This window comes from Carlito syrichta, unplaced genomic scaffold, assembly GCF_000164805.1.
Source record: "Carlito syrichta isolate Samal-C Ts95f unplaced genomic scaffold, Tarsius_syrichta-2.0.1 Scaffold289461, whole genome shotgun sequence".
Lineage (NCBI taxonomy): Eukaryota > Metazoa > Chordata > Mammalia > Primates > Tarsiidae > Carlito > Carlito syrichta.
Window position 1 is genome coordinate 2245 of NW_007233557.1, and position 22164 is coordinate 24408.

At 34.9% G+C, this 22164-nt stretch overlaps 1 pseudogene; it reads left to right on the top strand.

Moving 5' to 3' along the window:
• The first annotated feature begins 2277 nt into the window (after positions 1-2277).
• Positions 2278-22164, top strand: part of LOC110595325 — an 89095-nt pseudogene continuing 69208 nt past the window's right edge.

A 22164-nucleotide genomic window follows, 5' to 3' on the forward strand; every position in this document is an offset into this window, starting at 1 on the left:
ATTTTATAATTCCATTATAAAATTATAAGGAAAATTACATATGTATGCAAAAACACTACACAAATATATACCAAGTGAGGCTAGAGAATCTCTTAACTAGTGAGATTGTAGTTGATATTTATTTTCTTTAATTACTTGTCTTTTTAAAATAAATTTCTTATCATGGACAGTCATTATTATCATAAGAAGAAAAGGAAAGCAAAATATAAGATAGAGAGAAAACCAATAAAGACCTGAATTAGGGTAAAAACCAATGGAAATAGAAACGGAGATGATGGTGAGGGTTTAGAGGTAGAATCATTCAAATTTTGCAATCAATTGAATGGCACAGGTTAAAGTAATGGGGTACGGGAGGAACACTGATAGGAGTCAAATTGGAGTTAATGGAGAAGAGGGGATTTGAAAATAAAAATCTCAGCAGGAGGAATAATTGGAGGTGGGTAATGCATAATGATCTTGGTTGTGATTATGCTGATCAGTCTCACGTTATATTCTGTTTTTAAGTGGGCCTATTTTGCTGCACAGGAATCCTATTGCATTTCTGTAGAACGTTTCCTCTCAATTTTTCTAGATGAGTGTTTTTCAAGCTACACATTGCAACCCATTAGTATGTCACAAAATTATTTAGTGAGTCACTATCCACCTTTTGAGAATAGAAAAGAATTGAACTGAAGTGAAATAAGTGAAAAGTGTTAGTTCCTGAAATTCTCGTTTAAGGTGTGTGTGTGTGTATGAGAGAGATAGAGAGAGAGAGAGATCTCATCCAGTTCAGTGACTTTTATTATATATATCTGTTAACAAATCACATGTTTATATAGCTTGGCAAAGCTTACCTTTGAACTCCAGATTTATATGTACATAATTGATATTTGACCTCACATGTCTAATAGACATCTCATATTTCACATGTTCAAAATCATACTCTTGATTTCACCACTCTCCAAAACCTATTCTTTCTACCAGTTTCTATGGTCCAGTTATTTTTGACTAGTTGCTGTATTTCATATAGTCTTTCAGAAAATTCTTTCAGGCCTTCCTCCAAAATAGATCCTGAGTCTTACGAGTTCTTACAACCTTCATCATTGCTATTTTGCTGCAAGCTCTCACCTTTCCCTTTCATTGTTATGTTTTTGTCACACTCTTAACAGGCCTAGCTGCTTCCACACCTGAGCACATACAATCATTTCTTCACAAAACAGTTAGAGTGTTTCTTTTTAAATATGTCAGAACTTGTTGCTTCTCTGCCGAAAACTCCTTAATGGCTTCTCCTCTAATTTGGAGGAAAAGTCAAAGTCAAGGTCTTTACCATGCCCATACAGCTCTCTTGTTATCTGATATCTCCTTGACCTGGTACTTCTATATGTACTCGTGTGTGTGTGTGTGTGTGTTAGAGGTGGTAAAATTGTAATATTATATATGTATATAAAATTTAAAATTTTATATATATATGTGTGTGTGTGTCTGTGCATATGTGTGAATAGTGAGGTCAAGTGGTATCACTATGTCTCTTTTTCCCTTCCTTTCTCTCTCTTTCTCCCCACCCCCAACCTTGAGTGCATCTATGTTATCTTTTTATATTGAGAAAGATTTAGAGAGGGAGACCAGGGGGAGAGTATGTTTTAAGCTGACTATCCTGCAGTCACATCTGTCCTCTGCATCTTAGGACCTGTTCCCTCCGTGGAAACACTTTGTCCCCAAACGAGAACATGGTTTGCACTCCCACTTTCTTCAGATTTCTAATTTAGTGCCATTGTTCAGAGCGACGTCATTATCAGTCTAAATTAGTCATACTTTTTCCATCACTTTCTGTTGTCTTACTTGATTTATTTTTTCCATAGCACTTACCACCACCTGACACATTTTAAATTCACTTAGGCTTTCTTCTCGCACAAGAATGTAAGCTCTGTAGGGCAGGGCCTTTGTTTTGTTCAATGCTGTTTCTACAGTTCTAGAGCAGCGCCTACCCCTTAGTAGTTTTCGCAATGAATATAAATGAGTGAGTGAGTGAGTGAGTGAGTGAGTGAGTGAAGAGATGGCACTGTCTAGCAACCTGTTAGAAGTGCTGACCTTAATCTTTCAAAAAGTTGGTATCAGAAAAGAGAATATGGAAGTTACTCAAATCGAGATGACAAGTAAAACTGTGAAGACGCTAAACTGACAAAGGAAGCAGGAGACAAAGAGAGACAGAAGAAAGGGGCCCAAATATAGAAACTTGGAAAATTAGAAACTTGGAAAACTCGCTCTAGATTTGTGGGAGGTTAAAGAATCTATGAAAGGATGCAGAAAAGGGACCGTACAAAATCAAGACTAAAAACCCCACAGGTATTGGAAGACGTGAGAGGAAAGAATTTCCATCTAATGCTGCAACACTTAATGAGGTTTTGGATTCCTCAGAGTTGGCAATCAGTCATTGGTTATTTCAGAATAGTGGCTTCAGGAGTACTGGTAAGGCAAATGAGGTGGAGAATATAGTATTCACTTTTGAGAAAAGTTTCTTTTTCAGTAATTAAAGGGGCAAGAAGGTAAGGATGGCTGTGCACATTGTCAGACTGAGGAAAATAGTACAGTAAAAAAGAGAGATTTGAGAGGCAAGTGACAGAACAAAATTCCAGGGAAGAAGGGAACACAAAGTAAACAGCCCAGGTCCAGGGCATACTTGGAAGAACATGTCCTCCCCAACGAGCATGCACCAAAGAGGGGAGAAGTGGGACAGACTTAAAATAAGGAAGCAAATCGAGGTTGCTTACATTGGCTGAATTCAAACTTCTAAATAAAGTAGCAAATGATCACAACTAAGATATGACTATCTCTATACAGAAATATTTTAGTTTGTTTTATTTATCAGATACTTTTACAAAAGTCAGTGCATATAAGTTATTTTACAGATAGAAAATAAGTATTTACCCTATGTCTAATAACTTTTAAAACACTGGAGCTTTCACAATAGAAAGCACGTGCCTAGAATTGAGCCAAATAGAGAGCAGATTTCTAAACAAAAGCCTAATTGCAGAAAGAAGTGACCCCAAACCCCTAAATGTCATGAGAGATTGTATTACTCTTCAACACAAACACCTAGCAAACACCAAGATCCAGTACCTTCAGACATATAGGCAAATATAAAGCATATTCCCCAATACTAGTAGTTCTTGAAAATCATCATTCTTCACATTCAATTGTTAATCAGGTTTTGTGCAGTTCATCTACAAGGGTAGGGGTTCCTTAGAAAAGTACTTAATATACATGTCAAGATCTCCCAGAACAGAGATTGTGTGTGTGTGTGTGTGTGTGTGTGTGTGTGTGTGTGTGTATTGACTTTTTAAAAATTTGAACTTCAAGCTTTCCGCACTTGGAGAAAAGGCAAGAGAAAACACCCAGCACCTTTACTGTAACAAAGAGGAATGCATGGGGGAGAAAAGGGAGCAACACAGGCATTCTCACAAGATGCTTCTTCACTCCCTCCAACACTGCACCAAAAGATGCATTCAGGAAACAGACAGCTGAAAAATATGCACAATTACTAACCAGAACTGACAAGAGTATTATCTCTGCTTACAACAGACTGTTAAGCATAAACTGTCAAGCAACACTCAGCTTATAAAATCAGAAAAGTACACAGGCTTTAGGGTGTGTTTTTATCTTTCCTGAGTTTCATATTTCTATTGTGCGTGATTCAGACAATTAATAGGTATATTTGTTGATAAATGAACAAATGTGTCTGTATTTGTGTGCACACAGTTGCATATATACTGAGTATCAGATGGAGTTCCAATACCCAACAAGGAGAGAGATTGCCTGGCAGTCCCAGAGAACAGACCACAGACATGCAGTCAGGATTGGGCTCCTTCCAAGCAAGCTGGCCAATTTCCCAGTACAAATGATGGCCAAACATTCTCCTGAGACAGATATCAAATGCTTTTAGAGATACCTTAGTTTCTCTCAAATGCCCCCTACACCATATTTTCAGACTGAAATAGTAAAAAGAATCTCCAATGCCACGAAAGGACTGTTAGACTACTTAAATGCAACTGTATGACCTATGCACATTTCCTAGGCAGTATAGTCTAGTCATTAAGAGTCTGCCTTTAAGAAGACAGAATACCTAGATAAAAATAGCTGCTTCACCACATACTGACTGTGCGATTTGGGTTAGAAGTTAGCTGGGTTTTGTGGTTCAGCCTGTAATCCCGCACCTTTGGGAGGCTGAAGTGAGTGGATTGTCTGAGCCCGCGGGTTCGAGACCCGCGTGGGCAGCGAGACCTCATCTCTTCAATAAATCAAAAAATCAGCCGGGCATAGTAGCCCATGCCTGTAATTCCAGCTACTTGGAAGGCTGAGGCAGAAGGATCGCCGGAGCCCAGCAGGCGATGCTGCGGTGGCCGGGAGCGGCCACTGCACTCCAGTCTGGGTGACCCAATGAGACTCCAACTCAAAACAAAAAAAAAAGAAAAGAAAAAAGAAGTTAAACTGTCAGAGATTAATTTTCCTCTCCTAAAATAATAACCTACCTCAAAGTTCATTGTGGTGATTAAGTGAGATAATGCATACAAAATTCAGCATATTGTCTAGTGCATGGAAAATGCTCAGTAAATATTAGCTGCCTAGAATTTGTGTTTTCAAGGGGATAGATTCTGTGTGTTTGTGGATATTTTTGCATATATTTGCATAAACTATTTCTGGAAGGATAATGTCAGTAACCTTCAGTGAAAAGAATGGTAGTCAGTAAAAGGGGTACTTTTCCATTGTACTAATATAACCTTTAGTATCTCTTGAAATGTAAACATTTGATGTATCACCTATTGAAAAACAATACAATTTAAATACAGCAAATAAATAAAAACTACTGTTAATTTTATTGACTTCTAAAAAAGTTTTTACTGACTTCTATACAGTGCACATATACTGTACTTTGCAATAATGGATCTTACATTAAATTAAGAATTAATCCAAATACCAAGTTGAACGAGTGATAGAAAAAGGGATCATATTTCCTTTTTATCCAGCCTTACCTATTTCCCCACATTATCTGCTTATTTGTTTGCTTAGCTATCTCTTTAGTCATTGATTAAAACACAGTCCTCACTTCACATTGTTCCAGTATGCATAATTTCAGTTACTACAGTTTAGATTTATAACAGCAATGTTTCAACAAGGATTCAAAATTTAGTTACCACACTATATTTGCTGTGAGTAAGTTGCACAAAGAACAAAGTTTGTTGCTAGCTCTTTAGCCTATAAATCACCACATGAATAGCAGATACAGTTCATGAACAGTTACCAATCACATCACGTCTTTCAATAGCTTTGCACTGTGTAATTTATAAAGTTATTTTATATACATTAACTTGCTGATTTTTCACAATAACACTAAAATTTTGGAGTTACTTCCATCCCTGATGAAGAAACTGAGACTCATAAACTACACTATTAGCAAATGGTTAGGCCAGACTCAGATGCTGAGGTTTCAATTTTAGGTTCTGGGGTTTCCAAAGTATCTTTTTGCCTTCCAGAGAAGGATCCAAACCAAATCCACATAAAGTTTCTCACCTGAAAAATTAAGTACAACACATTTCTTTTTCATCAGACAATATGAACTTCATGCTTAATCTTAAAGAATATGATTTATGAGTCCAATTATAATCTTTAATGAAATGTAATAATGTCAAACTCATAATTATTAGACATTTTTAATCACTTTAATTGACCCTGAAAATGTTACACATGTCAACAGTATCTGAGTTAAATTTCTTGGTATTTAGTATTCTATTGTCACATTTGAGTCATATATACAACTAATTTCATGTGGTCAAATGGAAAACATATTTATCCTCTAATTGAGCAGTATTCATACAAAATAATTGAAGATATTTTATTTTCTCCTTTTCTGTCATGAGTTTGAGAGTGTCGAGTCCATCACTGAAAGAGAAGAAGTTTTAATAGATTTGTTTCATACATTTTCTTTATAGATAAGTACAAAATATGTGTGAGGAATAACGTAACCATTTTAGGATGGTCTATTGTATATTATTACTGGCTACTCTGCATTTCTAAATACCTAGACACTACATACTGTCTTAGTAATTTGAAAAGCACATAGTACTTTTGATAACTAGAGGAGTAATTATGAAGAAGGAAACATGAGCAAGATAGAAATAAACAAAAACTATAACTGGAACTTTCAATGTCATCAATCTGAAGGAATCTTAATGACACAAAACTTCTAACTAGTAGCATGCTACTTCTATCCATTGCTAATCTCACACAGATTGCATCCAAAGGAGAGAGAAGTTGTAAAGAAATAAGTGCTGTGTTAAATTGGACAGGACACTTGCGAATGGAAATCTGTAAAAACTTAGGATTTGGTAAGTAAGAAAAAGACATTAGGTAACACCTGGAAACTGCCCAAGCTAGAAGAAATGATCATGCAACAAACGCGCACTTGAGGGAAGAGTTAGTGGAATGCGGAAAGAGTCGCAATTGCCAGCAAAGGGAAATGGAAACTTTATACAAACTGCCTCTAATCTAGTCAGAAACCTGATCATCATGCTTAACAATTCTTTCACCCTCACTTCCCATGTCTAAACAGTCATCAAAGTCTGTAGATTTTTACCTTCTAAATATGCCTTGTGTCTGCACTGTGTATTTCTCCACTTGCACCCCAGCACAGCCACTGTGATCGCTCTCCCAGACCCACACTAATTCCTGGTCTTCTGAGTTGTCCTCCCACATCCACTCGGCTCCAGTCTGCTCTGCAGACCCATTCTTTGTTCTTCACCTTTTCCCATGCTTCAAGGTGCTGACCTACGAGAAAACATTAATGGGATCCCCAGACTTGTGGTCCCATCAAGGTATTTCCTCTTCCAGCTCCATCTTTTGCAGCATCTCTGCAGCAGTGATGCCTTTTCTGAAGGCAGCTTCCTCTTCTTAGCCCATCTATCTCCCAGTTCTAACAACCCCCTCTAATTTATCCTGCTTTAGACCCCGGGGGGAAATGTCCAACTTTTGATTTCCTTTCCACTTTATCTTTTGTCAATACTGCTTTATTATACTCTTCAAATCATCATAGGAGACTGTGCCATGTGTTTCCTATCAGGACCGTGACTATGATCTTATCCCTGCCTCATTCTCCACACAATCTCCTGATGTTTTTTTTCTTATCCCAATCCACCTAGCTTACAGTCTCACCTGAAACACATTAAACTACTTTCATTTCCCTGAGCATGTCCTTACTATTTTCAGATCTTCTTCCTCATTATTCACGTGCCCCAATATTCACCCATAATCCAAAAATTTCCTCTTTCTGGAAGCTTTGATATCCTCAACTTACCATCTTCCGTTTGTGTTTGGTAGTCATTTGAGCTTCCGTGGCATTCTGTCACTGTGATTGCCTGTCTATTTGTCTGTCTATCCTACAGGCTCTGAATCACTATGTCTTCAGTTTCTAGTCGCCAGGGCCTAATAAACTGCCTAGCACATGACAGCTATTCAATAAATGAAGCAAACTATAAAGCAGTATGTACAGTGTAGCTAAGGCAATTCAGAGTCCTTTTATCAGGGCATCGTATATTATCAGCATGCTTATCTATTTTTCCCAATTTGTCCTACAAATACAATATATCTTAGTGAGAATATAGTTATCATAGCCTAAATGCTGCAACAAGTGTACAGAATAATGTAACTGCCTTCATCAACCATTTATTTGTGCCAAAATGAAAATTTTAAGCTTACTTCTTAACTCTTCATTACTAAGCATTTTCTCCCTTCAGTGTTGTCAAAGAAAATATAGTCATTGAAAAGTAAAGACGACCCAGAAAACTTGGCTAAGAAAGGTTTCAGAAACTTTTTAGAAGGAAAACATTATGAATTTTTTAATAGTACTCCTAGCCTTGTATCACTTGTAGTATTAATGCGCATTTACCATTTGTTTAAGTTCTCTCGTTAAAATTGTTTCTTTTGTTATGGCTATCTTTACTCTCTTTTATCCCACTTAAACCACATTATTCTTCACTCAGTTCTTTTGAAGACACTGTGGTGTTCCAACTAGATTTCCTTATTCTTTTCAGGACTAAAGTGCTTATTCCTTCAGCTTCTGGGAATGTTGACAGTTGATGTCTCATGGGTGAATCCTTCAAAGTTTCGTCCTTATCTGAAGGGAGCTGCAGCCACAACATCTCCTGTTTCCTGGGAGTAGGCCACATCTGATGACTAGTCAATGCTGGGGGTTTTCAGGGAAAAGCACACAGGCAATGGAGAACAAAAAGCCTTCTTGTGTCAGTTTGAAATAACTAGGCAGGGATATCCTAGCTTCACAAGGCCTTTGTTGTGACTCCATTACACCCCATCCCTTCCCTAATTTTAATTGACCTTCCTTCATTTCCCTTCCAGGGTTGACACTAGGAACATTCTTCCTATAAATTTCTGAATGTCTATCTCTATCTGAGATTCTGCATTCCAGGGAATCTGACTATGAGAGCTTTCAACAAGGACCCCATGTTAAAAAACCAACATGAATTATTCCATAATCATATGCAAACATATGTAGGCATACACCTGAATATATATAGTAAATATACAAGAGTTTTTGTTTTGTTAATGAGACTTTATCATAAATTTTTTATTTTTACCATTCAAAAACACATAGTATAAATTCTTCCAGTACAATTTGTACAACTTTATAACTTTGGTTTATTCTTTTAGTGGCTGATAATATTTCATGGTATTAATGTATCATAATGAATTTATTCATCTTTTGATGAACATTCATCTTGATCACAGTTCTCTTCTGTTTTTGTTTTAGCTTCCCTGAACAATGCTGGGGCAAACATCATTGTATATGTGCTCTTATAAACTGGTACCCTTATATCTATAGAATAGGTTTCCAAAAGTGAAACTGGGTTTAAGACTATATATACATTTTAATTTTAATACATATTGCCAGATTTATTTCCAAAATTCTATAATATTCCCATTTGTATCATTAATGCAGAGAATAATTTATGAATTATTTCTATATATGTCACTTTGACATATTTTTGTCTTATCTTCTGACATAGCCAAGTGATTTTATACAAACTTTATTTTGTAGGATGAAAATCTATAAAGAGTTCAAAAATCTTTTTAGCTGTGATTTTTAATATAACCCAAAAGCACAGTCAACAAAAGCAAAAATAGACAAACGGGATTGCATCATACTAAAAAGCTATTACACAGCTAAGACGACAACCAACAGAATGAAGCAACAATTTACAGAATGGGAGAAAGTATATATAAACTACATATATATAATTAGATTAATATACAAAATATATATAATATACAAAGAGCTCAATTATAAGAAAACATTTAATCCAATTTAAAAATGGACAGAGAAACTAAATAGGCATTTCTTAAAAGAATACATACAAACACTCAAAAGATAAGTGAAAAATGTTCAACATCACTAATTAACAGAGAAATGCAAATTATAATCACAATAAAATACCACCTCATATCTGTTAGACTGGCTATAATAAAAAATAAAAATAGCAAGTGTTAGATAGAATGTGAAGAAAAGGAAACACTTGAACACTGTTAGTGGGAACATAAAAATTGTGCAGCATATCAAAAATCAGTATGGAGTTTCCTCAAAGAATTAAAAATAAAACTATTGTATTACCCAGCAATCTCACTTGTGGATATACATCCAAAAGTAATGAAATCAATATGCTGAAGAGAGATCTACACTCTCAAATTCACTGCAGCATTATTCACAATAGCCAATATGTGGTATTAAGCTAAGTGTTCATCTATATATAAATGGATAAAGAAAATGTGGTACAGATACACAATGGCGTATTATTCTGCTGTAAAAAAAAAAGAAAATGCTGTGATTTGTGATGACATGACTGAACTTGAAGAACACTCTGCAAAGTGAAGTAAGCCAGGCACAGAAAGACAAATACTGCATGATCTCATTTATATGTGGAATCTAAAACAGTTAAACTTATAGAAACAGAGAATAAAATGGTAGCTACTGGGGTAACAGGAGGTTACTGAGGGTATGGGAGGATTGGTGGAAAACTGAGCATATGATACATAATTTCGGTTAGATAGGAAGAATAAATTGAAGAGATCTATTGTACAACATGGTGACTATAGTTAATAGCAATGTATTGTATACTTGAAAATTGCTAAGAGAGTAGATTTTAAGTGTTCCCACCACAAAATAATAAGCATGTGAGGTAATGCATATGTTAATTAGCTTGTCTGAGTCATTCTATAATATATATATATCAAAACATGTTATATGCCATAAATATATATATCTTATTGCCAAATAAACAAAAACTTTTAAGTGCTACTTGCATACCAAAACAAAAAATAAACACTTCTTTTTAAAATTTCACTAACTAGTAGAAGTGGTATCAGCATAAAAATGGAGAATTCTTTTTTTTTTTTTTGAGAACTCTTTTTAAAATCAGAAGTACTAGTATCAATTGTAGGGCAAGTCTAGCTTGCTTTTACATTAGTGTTAGAACAGAGCTTGAAGTTATGATTGGTCTACTTAATTTTACTTAATTTTTTTTATTCAGACCCAAAAGCAATAGAAAGCAACCAACCCTTTTCCCCCTGAAGTTGGATATTATAAAGTATTTACATGTTTCTAAAAATCAGTGATAACCGGTAAGAATTATTAGAGCCAGAGATCTCTCATGATCCTAGAAGTAAATATTGGTTTTGAAGCAGAAAACAATGGTGTTCTATTCAGAAAACTACATACAATTTGCCATAATTAAATTTTAAATGGGGTCAAGTGCAAGATTAGCTAGATGCTACTGTCCCAGATTTCACTAACAAATCATTATGGGAACTTTTAAAACATGATAAAAATTCTGTTTTCTTAAGTGTGTTTCTGCTGACATACACCAAACTTACATCACACAAAGTTGAGCTATTGTGCCATTTGAAAATTTGTTGTGATTTTCAAGGAAAACAGTTTTCCTCTCTATTTTAGCAAAATTAGAAGTTAATGAACTGAGAATTCCACTGTAACATTAACATAAATAAATACAAATCTACAACAAAGAGAGTTAATCAAATTGAGTTGAACAATATATTTTCCCAAGTACATTTTGCACAAAATCTCAGGCCGAGGAGTAATTATTTTTATGCATGGGCACTTGGCATTTTCAACTTGAAAAACATTTTTGCCAAGTAAGGTTGATTCCATTTGTGAGCTCAACCTGTTGGTTGCTAATGTTAGGACACCATCTTGTGGATAAAGTATCTAATTTGAAAATCTTTATGTGAAATTATTTAAATAGTAAAAGGTAAAAAATGTTATTTGTGTCACAGAAATTAATCAATAGCATCACCTTAATCTTGTTAGCATGTGTACATAAGGTTATGGCTAAGAAAAGAATACTGAATAATTTTTACCAAAGAGTCTTTCATCAGTGTGCATCTGCTGCAGTCCAAATGTTGCACTCCAAAGTAGATGCTGTTAGAAAAGCATTTTAGTGAAAGCTTCTTTTCTACAGAGAATTAATGAGATCCATGTTAGTAAAGTAACCTTTAGCTTACCACTCTAATAGAATGCTGAACACTTAAATAGCATCTAGATTGTTTGTGTGTTGCTCCTGGGTTTCCTATGGTCAATACTCATAAGAATATCTAAGGCATGTGAGAATCTCAAATAGCAAAGTGGTTTTCTGTCTACAAGGCATTAATATATCCATTGACCTGCCTAGTAAGAAAAGCTGTAATACTTAAAGGAATGTTGATACAATTTGGCTTTATATAGCACAAGTAGCTTAGCAGACACAGAACACATATCTGAGAAGACTGAGCTATAGTCTGGCCTCTGCGGCCAATTAGCCACTCGTCTTGGCCAAATCAATTCACTTGCTATGTCATAGTTGTCACAGTTGTTAAAGGAAAAAATGACAGTTTATCCAGAGAATATTTGCAGAGATAAAGTAGTATGTATAACATTTCTGGGTCTACCATAATATAGGAAATAAAAAGATAAATAAAACTAATTCCAGATCCTTGTTTCAACCCCTGTACTTGAAAGCAGCTATGGTTTCTTTAGTTCTTTTTTAAAAAAAATTTGGTGACCCCTCCTTGTATTCTTTTAACACATTTTTATTTTAAGCTATCACTTGCAGAAAATCATTTTGGTTAACACATCAGTTATGTGACTTTAAGAAGTAATTTTAGCTGGACTCGGTGGCTCAGCCTGTAATCCTGCGCCTTTGGGAGGCTGAGGTGAGTGGATTGTCTGATCACGCGGGTTCGAGACCCGCCTGGTTAGGCGAGACCCCATCTCAACAATAAATCAAAAAATCAGCTGGGCGTGGTAGCGCTCACCTGTAATTCCGGCTACTCGGAAGGCTGAGGCAGAAGGATCGCCGGAGCCCAGCAGGTCGAGGCTGCACTCCAGTCCGGCCACTGCACTCCAGTCTGGGTGACAGAGTGAGACTCCAACTCAAAAAAAATAAAAAAATTAAAAAAATAATAAAAGACAGTAATTCTATTCAATTAATGGAGGAGGGCTTAAAAATGCAATTTTTAATCAAACAGGTGTGGGTTTGAATTCTGACTCTCATAGTTACTGGGCGGTGGCAAGTGGGATATGACAAAAAAGTTAGATTATTATAATTATTATAAATGGATATCATTTCATCTGACCTCCTCCCAAGCCTAAAACAAAATTAGAACATGACATATCCATTATTCATATTATTTGTAAAAGAAATAATGCTGTTCTGCACTGATACCTACAAAATATCTATTAAGAAGAAGACTTAAGTGATACTTTTATGGAGTCTGAATTTGTTTTCTCTAAATGTCTAAAGCTCTAAAACAACTTGCAACTTCCCAGTTGCACCATAGTACATGAGCCATATATAATGCGTTCAACACTTCAAAAGACTTAACTCTTCACAGATCATTAATCTAAAATGGAAAATAATTTATGAGAATCTTTGACTTACAAAGGTGACTTCCTTGTAATGAATTCAAAGCTCCTTCAACTAATGGAAAGTCAAGGTTCAGCAGAGTTCAAACAGCTTAACCACAAAAGTGACCAGATGTCTTTTTGAAGGACCTAGAAGAAATAAAAAAGATATCTCTTAGTCTCTCTCTTCTGACTGTAAATAATACTTCAAAAGCAAAAATACCACCTGGCTATTCTGGAAATGTGAGCTTGTGTTGTTTTCAGTCACACTTGTAAGCTACGTGTGTGATTTTTTTTTTTCTTTTTGCACTCAAAATTTAGGTAACTAAAACAGAAGTATTTTACAAACATATAGTCTAAGAAAATAAATCAACATTCCCTTCCTTCAGTTCATTTATTTTTCTTTCCTAATTCAATTCCTAAACTTTATCTTTAAGAATCAGCTCAAGTCTTACATCCTTCCTTATCCATTACAAGTATTAAAGACTACGTTAGGCCATCATATACTTTATTTTAGTTCATATCTATAAATTGGGCAAATTAACACACCCCAAGCAAGCTAAAAATCTAGGATTTCATAAAACCTATAGACTTTAAACCTGAATTTTGCATTTACCTTGGAGGGAGGCAGCCTGATTTTTTTTCTATTCATAGAAGTTTAAAAGTCTTATACAAGGGAGGACCTCTAAAAACAGAATTTATTTATTTATTTTCACATGTTTAAATTTCAGTCACTTTCAAAGTATTCACCAATTAATGCAATTCACCTATCGAGATACTTTTTCCTCTGCTCAAAACAGTTTTTGAATTCGTCAGTGTTGATGCCTTTTAGTGCTTCTGCTATTTTTTGTTTCACTTCTTCGACATTGGCAAAACGTTTCCTTTTGAGGACGTATTTCATCCATGAAATGAACTTATTTCATCCATGAAATGAACTTATTTCAACAAATTCATGGTAGACCAGGTTCAAAAGGTGAGAGACTACTTTAGGGCAGGTATTGGAAATCTCTTTTTTAGTAAGGACTGCATGCATTTAAAAGATACTATCTCTCTGCATTTGAACACACTTATGTATCTCTTTGGGATGCCCTTTCCTTATTCTCCTTGGTAAGATTGTTTCTTACATCTTAAATATGCTAACAAAATTTATCTTCTAGAGAGAATTCTTAGCTCTACAAATTGTTTTATAATATTTCTGCACAAGTCTAATTTGGATTAAGTATTTATTCCTTCTACAGTAATTTCTAACTAATAAATGAAAAACTTCCACAATTTCTAATTAATATATGGATATGTGCCCTGTGCCCTACACACTGCAGGCATACAGGAAATACTTGTTCAATGAATAAATGCCAAGTTCATGAAAAGTAGTGTTTTTTCTTCTGGTTCAAATTATTTAGATCTCTCTTTAATGTTTTAAATATTTAGAAAAAATGTTTCAGTTGGAAATTTAACTTTATTAGAATCAGAGACACAGTGTCCTCAGTGTGTGCAAAATTTATTCTATTATGGATGGAGAAGAAATCTTTTTCAAAATGAGAAGAAAGGAAAGAAAATGAAGAGGAGTAGAGAGGAAAGAAAGTGTATGTCTCAAAACTTAGCTATGGAGATGTGTTTCCAGATTCCTTAGGTACTACTCTCTGATGCATACATGGAGTACAACCAGATGGCACTTTAGTTTGTAAATGGAAAGCATATATAACAAGAATATTGGTTGCAATGAAAAAGGAAAGTGTTTTAAGCTCTCTAAAACCAATGATGTAGGTTGTGCCTAGTTTTTCTGTCGTTGATAAAAAGCCACTCTCTATTGCATTCAGAAGGCTCTTAAATCCCCCCAAGAGATATTTTTTTCTTCTCTGATACCTGAGATTCCAGCTTTCAATGGTCACAATCATCAGCATTATTATCCTAAGAAAAGGATTCTTGTTCAATGATAAAAAAATGATAGGTAGCCAATAATGTATAGACTGGAAAGATATTCTATTTAGATGTTCTTCTATCTAAAATACAAAAAAACTTTGAAAAGAAATCATTTGTGCTTTATTTGTGCTTTGAGTTTACTAACTGTTTTATTTCCTTCTCATAGGGATTTACCCACACTGTAAGTGAATTTTTAAAAGGAATTTAAAAATAAGCATGAAGACCTATTTTTTTATATTATATACACAAGTTCAAGAGATAAATATAATAGTCAGGAAATAATTTTTATAACATCTCAAACAAACTTGGTTTCAACAATTTAGAGTTCTGAAAAATATGTCAATGTGTAAAGCACATTGGTGCATCTCCTGAAACAGTGGCCTTCGGAATAAATCAGACTATGTTATCTTTTACAAAGATAATAAAAACCATGTCCAATAATTGTTTTAAATAGTTTTATGAATTTTCAGAAGATTAAAGACTCTATTCCTATTTCTTTGAGGATTCTTCCTATATCTTTAACAAGCTCAGTACAAGTTGCACCTGTCAAATGTGTTGACAGTTTACAAGACAACTGTGCCTATAAGTAACTAAACCTATATTTTCACTTATCTTATTGGAGTTTGACATTATAAAATAGTGACTCAAATTTTTCTATAAAATAATGCCACTAGTTCACATGTAAGAGGGAAAGGCTTCATTCCAAAAGTACAGCAATTTGAAGTATTTCCTTTTTTCATGTATTAGGTCCTCAAAGCATACGTGCCATGCATTAAGGCTTACACAGTGACAGATTAAACTTCTTTCATAAACTGTCTTTTATCACAAGCCCTTGTAATATTTATGTCACATTAAGTACCAAATAATGTTTCTTTCCTAAAGGTTATATCTAAAATCATGTGACATTTTTGAAGAAAGGAATGATCCTAATTAACAGAGGGTCAACTAATGATGTGACAGAGGGTCATCCTAATGATGTACTCTATTGTTTGGATTGCATTGTGCCTTCTTAGACATGCAGTATGACCACAAATTTTCATACAGTCCCAAACTTAATGGAGACACATGAAATATCTGAAAATCCCACTTCCACTTAAAGGGAAAAGAGGAAAACAAGGTTCCCAATGTTCTGTAAATGCTCTTCAAAGTCTTTCCTCAGAAATCCCTTTCTCTCTCTTTCAGTGCTGTTTTTTTCTTTCATATCCAAAAGCAGTGTTGCTTCACTAGAACTTATATAAAAACTAAGGGTCTGGTCTTGTTATCTCTGTGGAAATGAGGATGTCCAGTCCATTGTTGGATGAAGGGTAGGATGTAGAGAAGCCAGTCACCTCCATGGTACTCAGGTTTTAAAAAAAAGTTCATTCCTCCCAGAAAGCTAAAAAATGCCATCCAATCCCTAACACTTCTCCACAGGTATTCATTTGCCCTGCAGCCCAGAGCAGTCATAATTTCCAGCCATCACGTGGCTGGATAAATAAGTAATTCTGTGGGTCTCCCTCTCCTGGAGATAGAGGGAAACAGGTTCTAGCTCTTTCACTTCAACTATTGAAACCATAAACAATTATGATTATTTATACTCTTTTATGTTACTGACCACCATTCCAAAACATCTTCCAGGAAAACAGAAAAAGAGAAAAAGAAGCATCACCTAGAAGTATGTCTAAAGGGGAGGGTCTTCCAATACCTTTAATATGTAGGGCAATAAAGGCACAAAAAAAATTTTTTTAGCAGATCAGTCCAAAAAAGGCATAAGAAAACAACAGCTTATGTGAATGGGAACATAACAGGAAAAGGGAGTATGCTTTGCAACCTGTGAGGCTGTTCCACTTGCTCTAAAAATCACAAGAAATCATAATTTTTTATACAATGTAGCACAATAAATTGTGAAAATCACCTGGAAACTTATCTAATTCTATCTCAAATTCCTACGTCATCAGTTGGAAGCATAACTGACATTATCTTGCTTAGATAAGCGTAATTTTCACATGGTAGTTTGTGCAGGCAAAAGTGTGCTTACAAACTAATTTTTTTAATCAAAGGAAATTATATACAATAACTCAGTTAAAACAATGTTGATTTTTATTTCTTATCTAGTGGCACAAATTAAAATGTTGTAGTAGAAGTCTAGCACCTAAGTCTGCAGTTTTCCTCATACTTCTCACTAACGTTCCCTTCCTGTTGACCTGCTACGCCTTCCACTACCCAGCTTCAAGCACCCTACAGTCAGTGTTTCCCAACTTTCAGAAATGTACCAATTTTTTCAATGGAGAAAAACTTATATCTGAAGCTTTCTGGTATTGACAAATTATTTTATTATTGTTTGTCAAATGTGTATAAAAACAACACTAAGTATAAACTCCTTATGCTTAGAGCTTATGCTTAGAACTCTAATTCTGAAACCAAAAATAATTTACCAAAACATACAAACAAAATTATAAAAGCCATAAAATTCAAACTAACAGCATTAATTTAGTATAATACATAATTCTATTATGCTGCAACCATATATAAATATAATAAAACACAGGTTCTTCATCTTAGTTCAGAACACATGCTATCTTGTGATATCTGATGGATCAAGTGTTCTAAGATTTTTCTGTATTAAAGCTACTGAAAACTTTCAATTGTGCAGTACACTATGATGTGAATTGTCCCTTGCTTAGCATAAAATGCATCATTTATGTATTGTGTTCTGTCTTTGTTCTCTTTACATTATCCCACACTTAAAGTACCCCTTAGCTGAAACACATTCGGTAACAATACACAAATCTTCTCCATTGGGATAATTTTGTCCTTCAAAGGACACGTGGCAATATCTGGAGACATTTTTTATGGTCACAACTAGGAAAAGAAAGTACCAGCATCTAGAAGATAGAGGCCAGGGATTCTGCTAAACATCCTGCAATGCAAGGACAAGAAGATTCTGTCACAAGAAAGAATCATCTAGTCTAAAGCGTCAGTAGAATAGAGATTGAGAAGCTCAGCCAAAGCAAACACTGAATGCTAATTGTCAAACGCTATTTTAGTACTTGGTTATACGTGGTCCCCTGGTCGATCCAAAGTATGTTTTAGCAATTTATTTCAGATTTTTAGTTGAAATTATAAAAAACAAATTTAAAAAGTCATTCTACTTATCTCAGAAATATTCCTGAGTGTCATCAGACATAACAATTAAAACCGTGAGAGGTACCATTTTGAAGAAATGCACTTCCTTATATAAATATTATAAAATTAATTTTATTTAAAATTAATAAGATTTTTATTCTCGGCCTAATTATTTAATTTATAAAATGTCCCTGTATTATATACTTGTAGAATTACTCTAAATTGAATCACCATCAGAAAACATTTACTAGTCATTTAATTGACTGTGATACCATATGATAGAAACATAGAATTTACTAAAGAACTTATGCTTTAATAGAACATAAGATCTGGATATACATTCTCACAAAGGGATGATGGCGTAAAAATTTTGTAAACTAAAATTATAGACAATCAAAAATGATATAAAAATTGAGAATTCTAATATCATCCTCAGTCTATCAAGAAAACACTGTTTGAACACGTGCTATTAGTCATGTTTCTTATGAAATTCAGTCTCAGGTCATTTACAATGTATGTTTTTTCTTCCTACCAATACCCATATATAAAGGGCTTCAGTCAAAATGCTCAAAAAATACACACTTGCCGAATAAAGAAAAAATAATGCTTTTAAAGAACAAAATTTTGGTTTTCTGCAACAGAAAATTGTTTCAGAATAGTTCACATCTCAGTTCTCTTTCAACATATTCTGGCCAGTTGCAGCAAATTGTAGGTCACCATTAATATAGGCACTTGTATATCTGCCCTCTTCTAAGAAGTGGTATTGATTAAGACACTGTCCTGGAATCAAGCAGTCTTCATTTGATGTCTGATTGTCTTGATAACTCATTGTGTGGCCTTAAAGCAAGTTCTGTTCTTCCTTTAGCCAATTTTTCACTAGTACCATGGAGGTAAAAATAGTTCCATTGGTTTTTGGATGGTAAATGAGATAATAAAAAGAGAGCTTAGAACAATATCTGCCACTCGATCAATTTTAAGTAAGTATTTGCTATAGTTGTTTCTTTATTTGGGCATTCATATGGGAATTAATTAAAAGATTACAAAATCAACAAATGTAGATCATTAAATCCCCATTTTGAAAACACAGCTGGATATTTGAAATGAGTAGAATATTATGCCTAAACCAAATCATTCTCTTAATTTTCTCTGGACAATAGTTCTACTGAAAATGTGTCGATTTACTGTGTTTTAATTCAATTATTTTTCTTCGTTAATTCAAATAAATCAACATGAAATGGTCACTGTCTGTGTCTTAGAGCAGATACATACTAGTATGGAGATACAAAAACAAATAGGGTAGAGGCTCTGCCTTCAAGAAGTAATGTTCAAAAGGTAAACTGATATTGACACAGAATCAAATGAACAAAAAAAATTGCTTTAGCCAACTACTTGATTCACAGTCTTACTTAAAAATGTATCAGCAAACTTCCCATAGCAACTGATAATGCAGAGAAAACAAAGAGCAAAGGATTGCAGTTTCCATGCATTTGAAGATCAAAAACTCCTTTTATGAAGAGAGTTTTTGATTGTAGGTTAGGGCAATAATTCCAAGCTTCACTCATGTGGGTTCAAAACAGACACACACACACACACACACACACACACACACACACACACATTTGAAGCACACAGAATTTTTTTTTAATCTTAATCTCACCTCATATTCAATAAAATACTCAGCAAAGTCTCACTTCAAGATGACTTCCAGTGAAATAGGTGGTGGAAATCAGCCCCAGTAAAAAAAACAGACAGAACAAAGAACTGGAATTTTAAGTATTGCATTTTGAACACTCTTGCCATTTGCCTGGTTCCCCACAGTGTTGTGAAGGATGCCTGCCTCAAAAATATTCTATGTGTTTATAGCCTTACCTAGCTTCTGTAATGCTCTTAGAATTTGTCCATGAAGAACCTTGAAAGGAATAGCATTGTGAAGAGTGAAAATGACAAAATCGAGCTAATGTGTGGAAGGCCAGGATCGGGTGTGCCTAAAAGTTAACTAAAAGAACAACAACAGCCAGGCTCCGTGGCTCAGCCTGTAATCCCGCGCCTTTGGGAGGCTGAGGTGAGTGGATTGCCTGAGCCCGCGGGTTCAAGACCAGCCTGGGCAGCGAGACCTCATCTCTACAATAAATCAAAAAATCAGCCGGGCGTGGTAGCGCGTGCCTGTAATTCCTGCCGGAGCCCAGCAGGCGAGGCTGCGGTGGCCGGGAGCAGCCACTGCACTCCAGTCTGGGCGACACAGTGAGACTCCAACTCAAAAAAAAAAAGAACAACCACAACCAATAAGCATGCAATTTTCTTATTGCAATATTTCTTGGGGGAATATTTCCACTTGCACTATTTAAATCACTGCCCTTGTTTTTGTTATGTTAATAACAATAACAACAATAATAATAATGGCGCTGTGTCACCTTGGGAATAAAAGAAACAATGTGGTATCATGCCATTGATACATCATTACTGAGGATCCATATCTTAGTGTTATCTGTTCTGTAATAGAAATCATTTCTGACCTCTTGTATCTGTGAAAGGTCTGAGATTTTTCAACAATTTGGAACTTTGCAAGTTAGCTTGCCACACCAAGTAGTCAAAGCAATTTTAAGCAAGGAAACAAGCCTGGATTTTCTGATTTCAAAATGTATTACAAACCTACACTACCAAAACAGTATGGAACTGGCATAAAAACAGACATGAGACTAATAGGTCAGAAGAGAGCACCCACAAATAAACCCACCCATATATAGTCAACTGATCTTTGGCAAGAGTGTCAAGAGCACACAATGGAGAAAGAATAGTCTCTTCAGTTAATGATGTTGGGAAAACTGGATAGCCACATGCAAAATAATGAAAATGAACTATTCCACCATACACAAAAATTAACTCATTAAAAATTTGAACAAAACATCTAAAACTAAAACTCCTAGAAGAAAACAGAAAACACAGGGGAAGAGCTTCTTGATAATACTCTCAGCAATGCTTGCTTGCATGTGGCACCAAAAGACAAGCAACAAAAACAAAAACAGATAAGTGGGACTACTTAAAACTAAAAAGCTTCTGCACAGCAAAGGAACCAACCAATAGAGTAAAAAGGTAACCTATGGAATACGAGAAAATATTTGCTAGCCATATACCTGATGAAAGATTAATTTCCAAAATATATATGAAACGCCTAAAACTCAAATAGCAAAATAACAAATAACCCTATAAAAGCAATGGACAAGGAATTTGAATTGATATATCTCCAAAAAAGACATACAAATAGCCAGCAGGTACTATGTGAAGAAATGCTCAACATTACTAATCATTAGGGAAATTCTAATAAAAACTACAGTGAGATATCACCTCATACCTGTAGGATGGCTATTATTAAAAAAAAAAAAAATGTTGGAGAGGGTGTGGAAAAAAGGGAACTCTTCTGTTTTTGGTGGGAACATAAAATGGCGTGGCACAGGATGGAGGCCCCTCAAAAAATTAAAAATAGAGCTAGTATTTGACCCAGCAATCCCAATTCTGTGTATATGTCCAAAGGTATTGAAATTGGGATCTTGAAGGTATATCTGTATTCCCATGTTCATCGCAGCATTATTCACAACGGCCAAGGTATGGAAACAACATGAATGGACCTAAAACACATTATGCTTGATGAAATATGCCAGAAACAGAAGAGCAAATACTATATGATTCCTCTTATATGAGGTATCTAAAATAGAAGGAACAATAGAATGGTAGTTACCGGGAGACGGGGAGGGAGAGACATAAGGAGTTGTTGTTCAAAGAATACAAAGTTACATGACACAATAGGAGTTAATTTCCAGAGATCTGCTACAACACAGTGCTTATACTTAACGTAAGGTAGTGTGTACTTAAACATTTAATCATAGAGTAAATCACATGTTCATTGTTCTTACAACAAGAAAGTCAGGGAGGTGGACACCAAGAAGCTTTTAGATACATGATAAATTACCTGAACTGTGTGATCATAACCCGTCTATACATATGTTCAAACTCACCAAAACTGTTTGCATTAAATATGTGCGGTTTATTGTATACCATTTACATCTCAATAAATTGGGGCAGGAGAAATTAGCCCGGCACAGTTTCACAGGTGCTGGCAGCAAACATCAAATGCCTGAGTCAGAGACAAAGCTTAGTGTTTTACTAACAACACTAACAATAGTCAGATCATTACCATGTTAGCACCA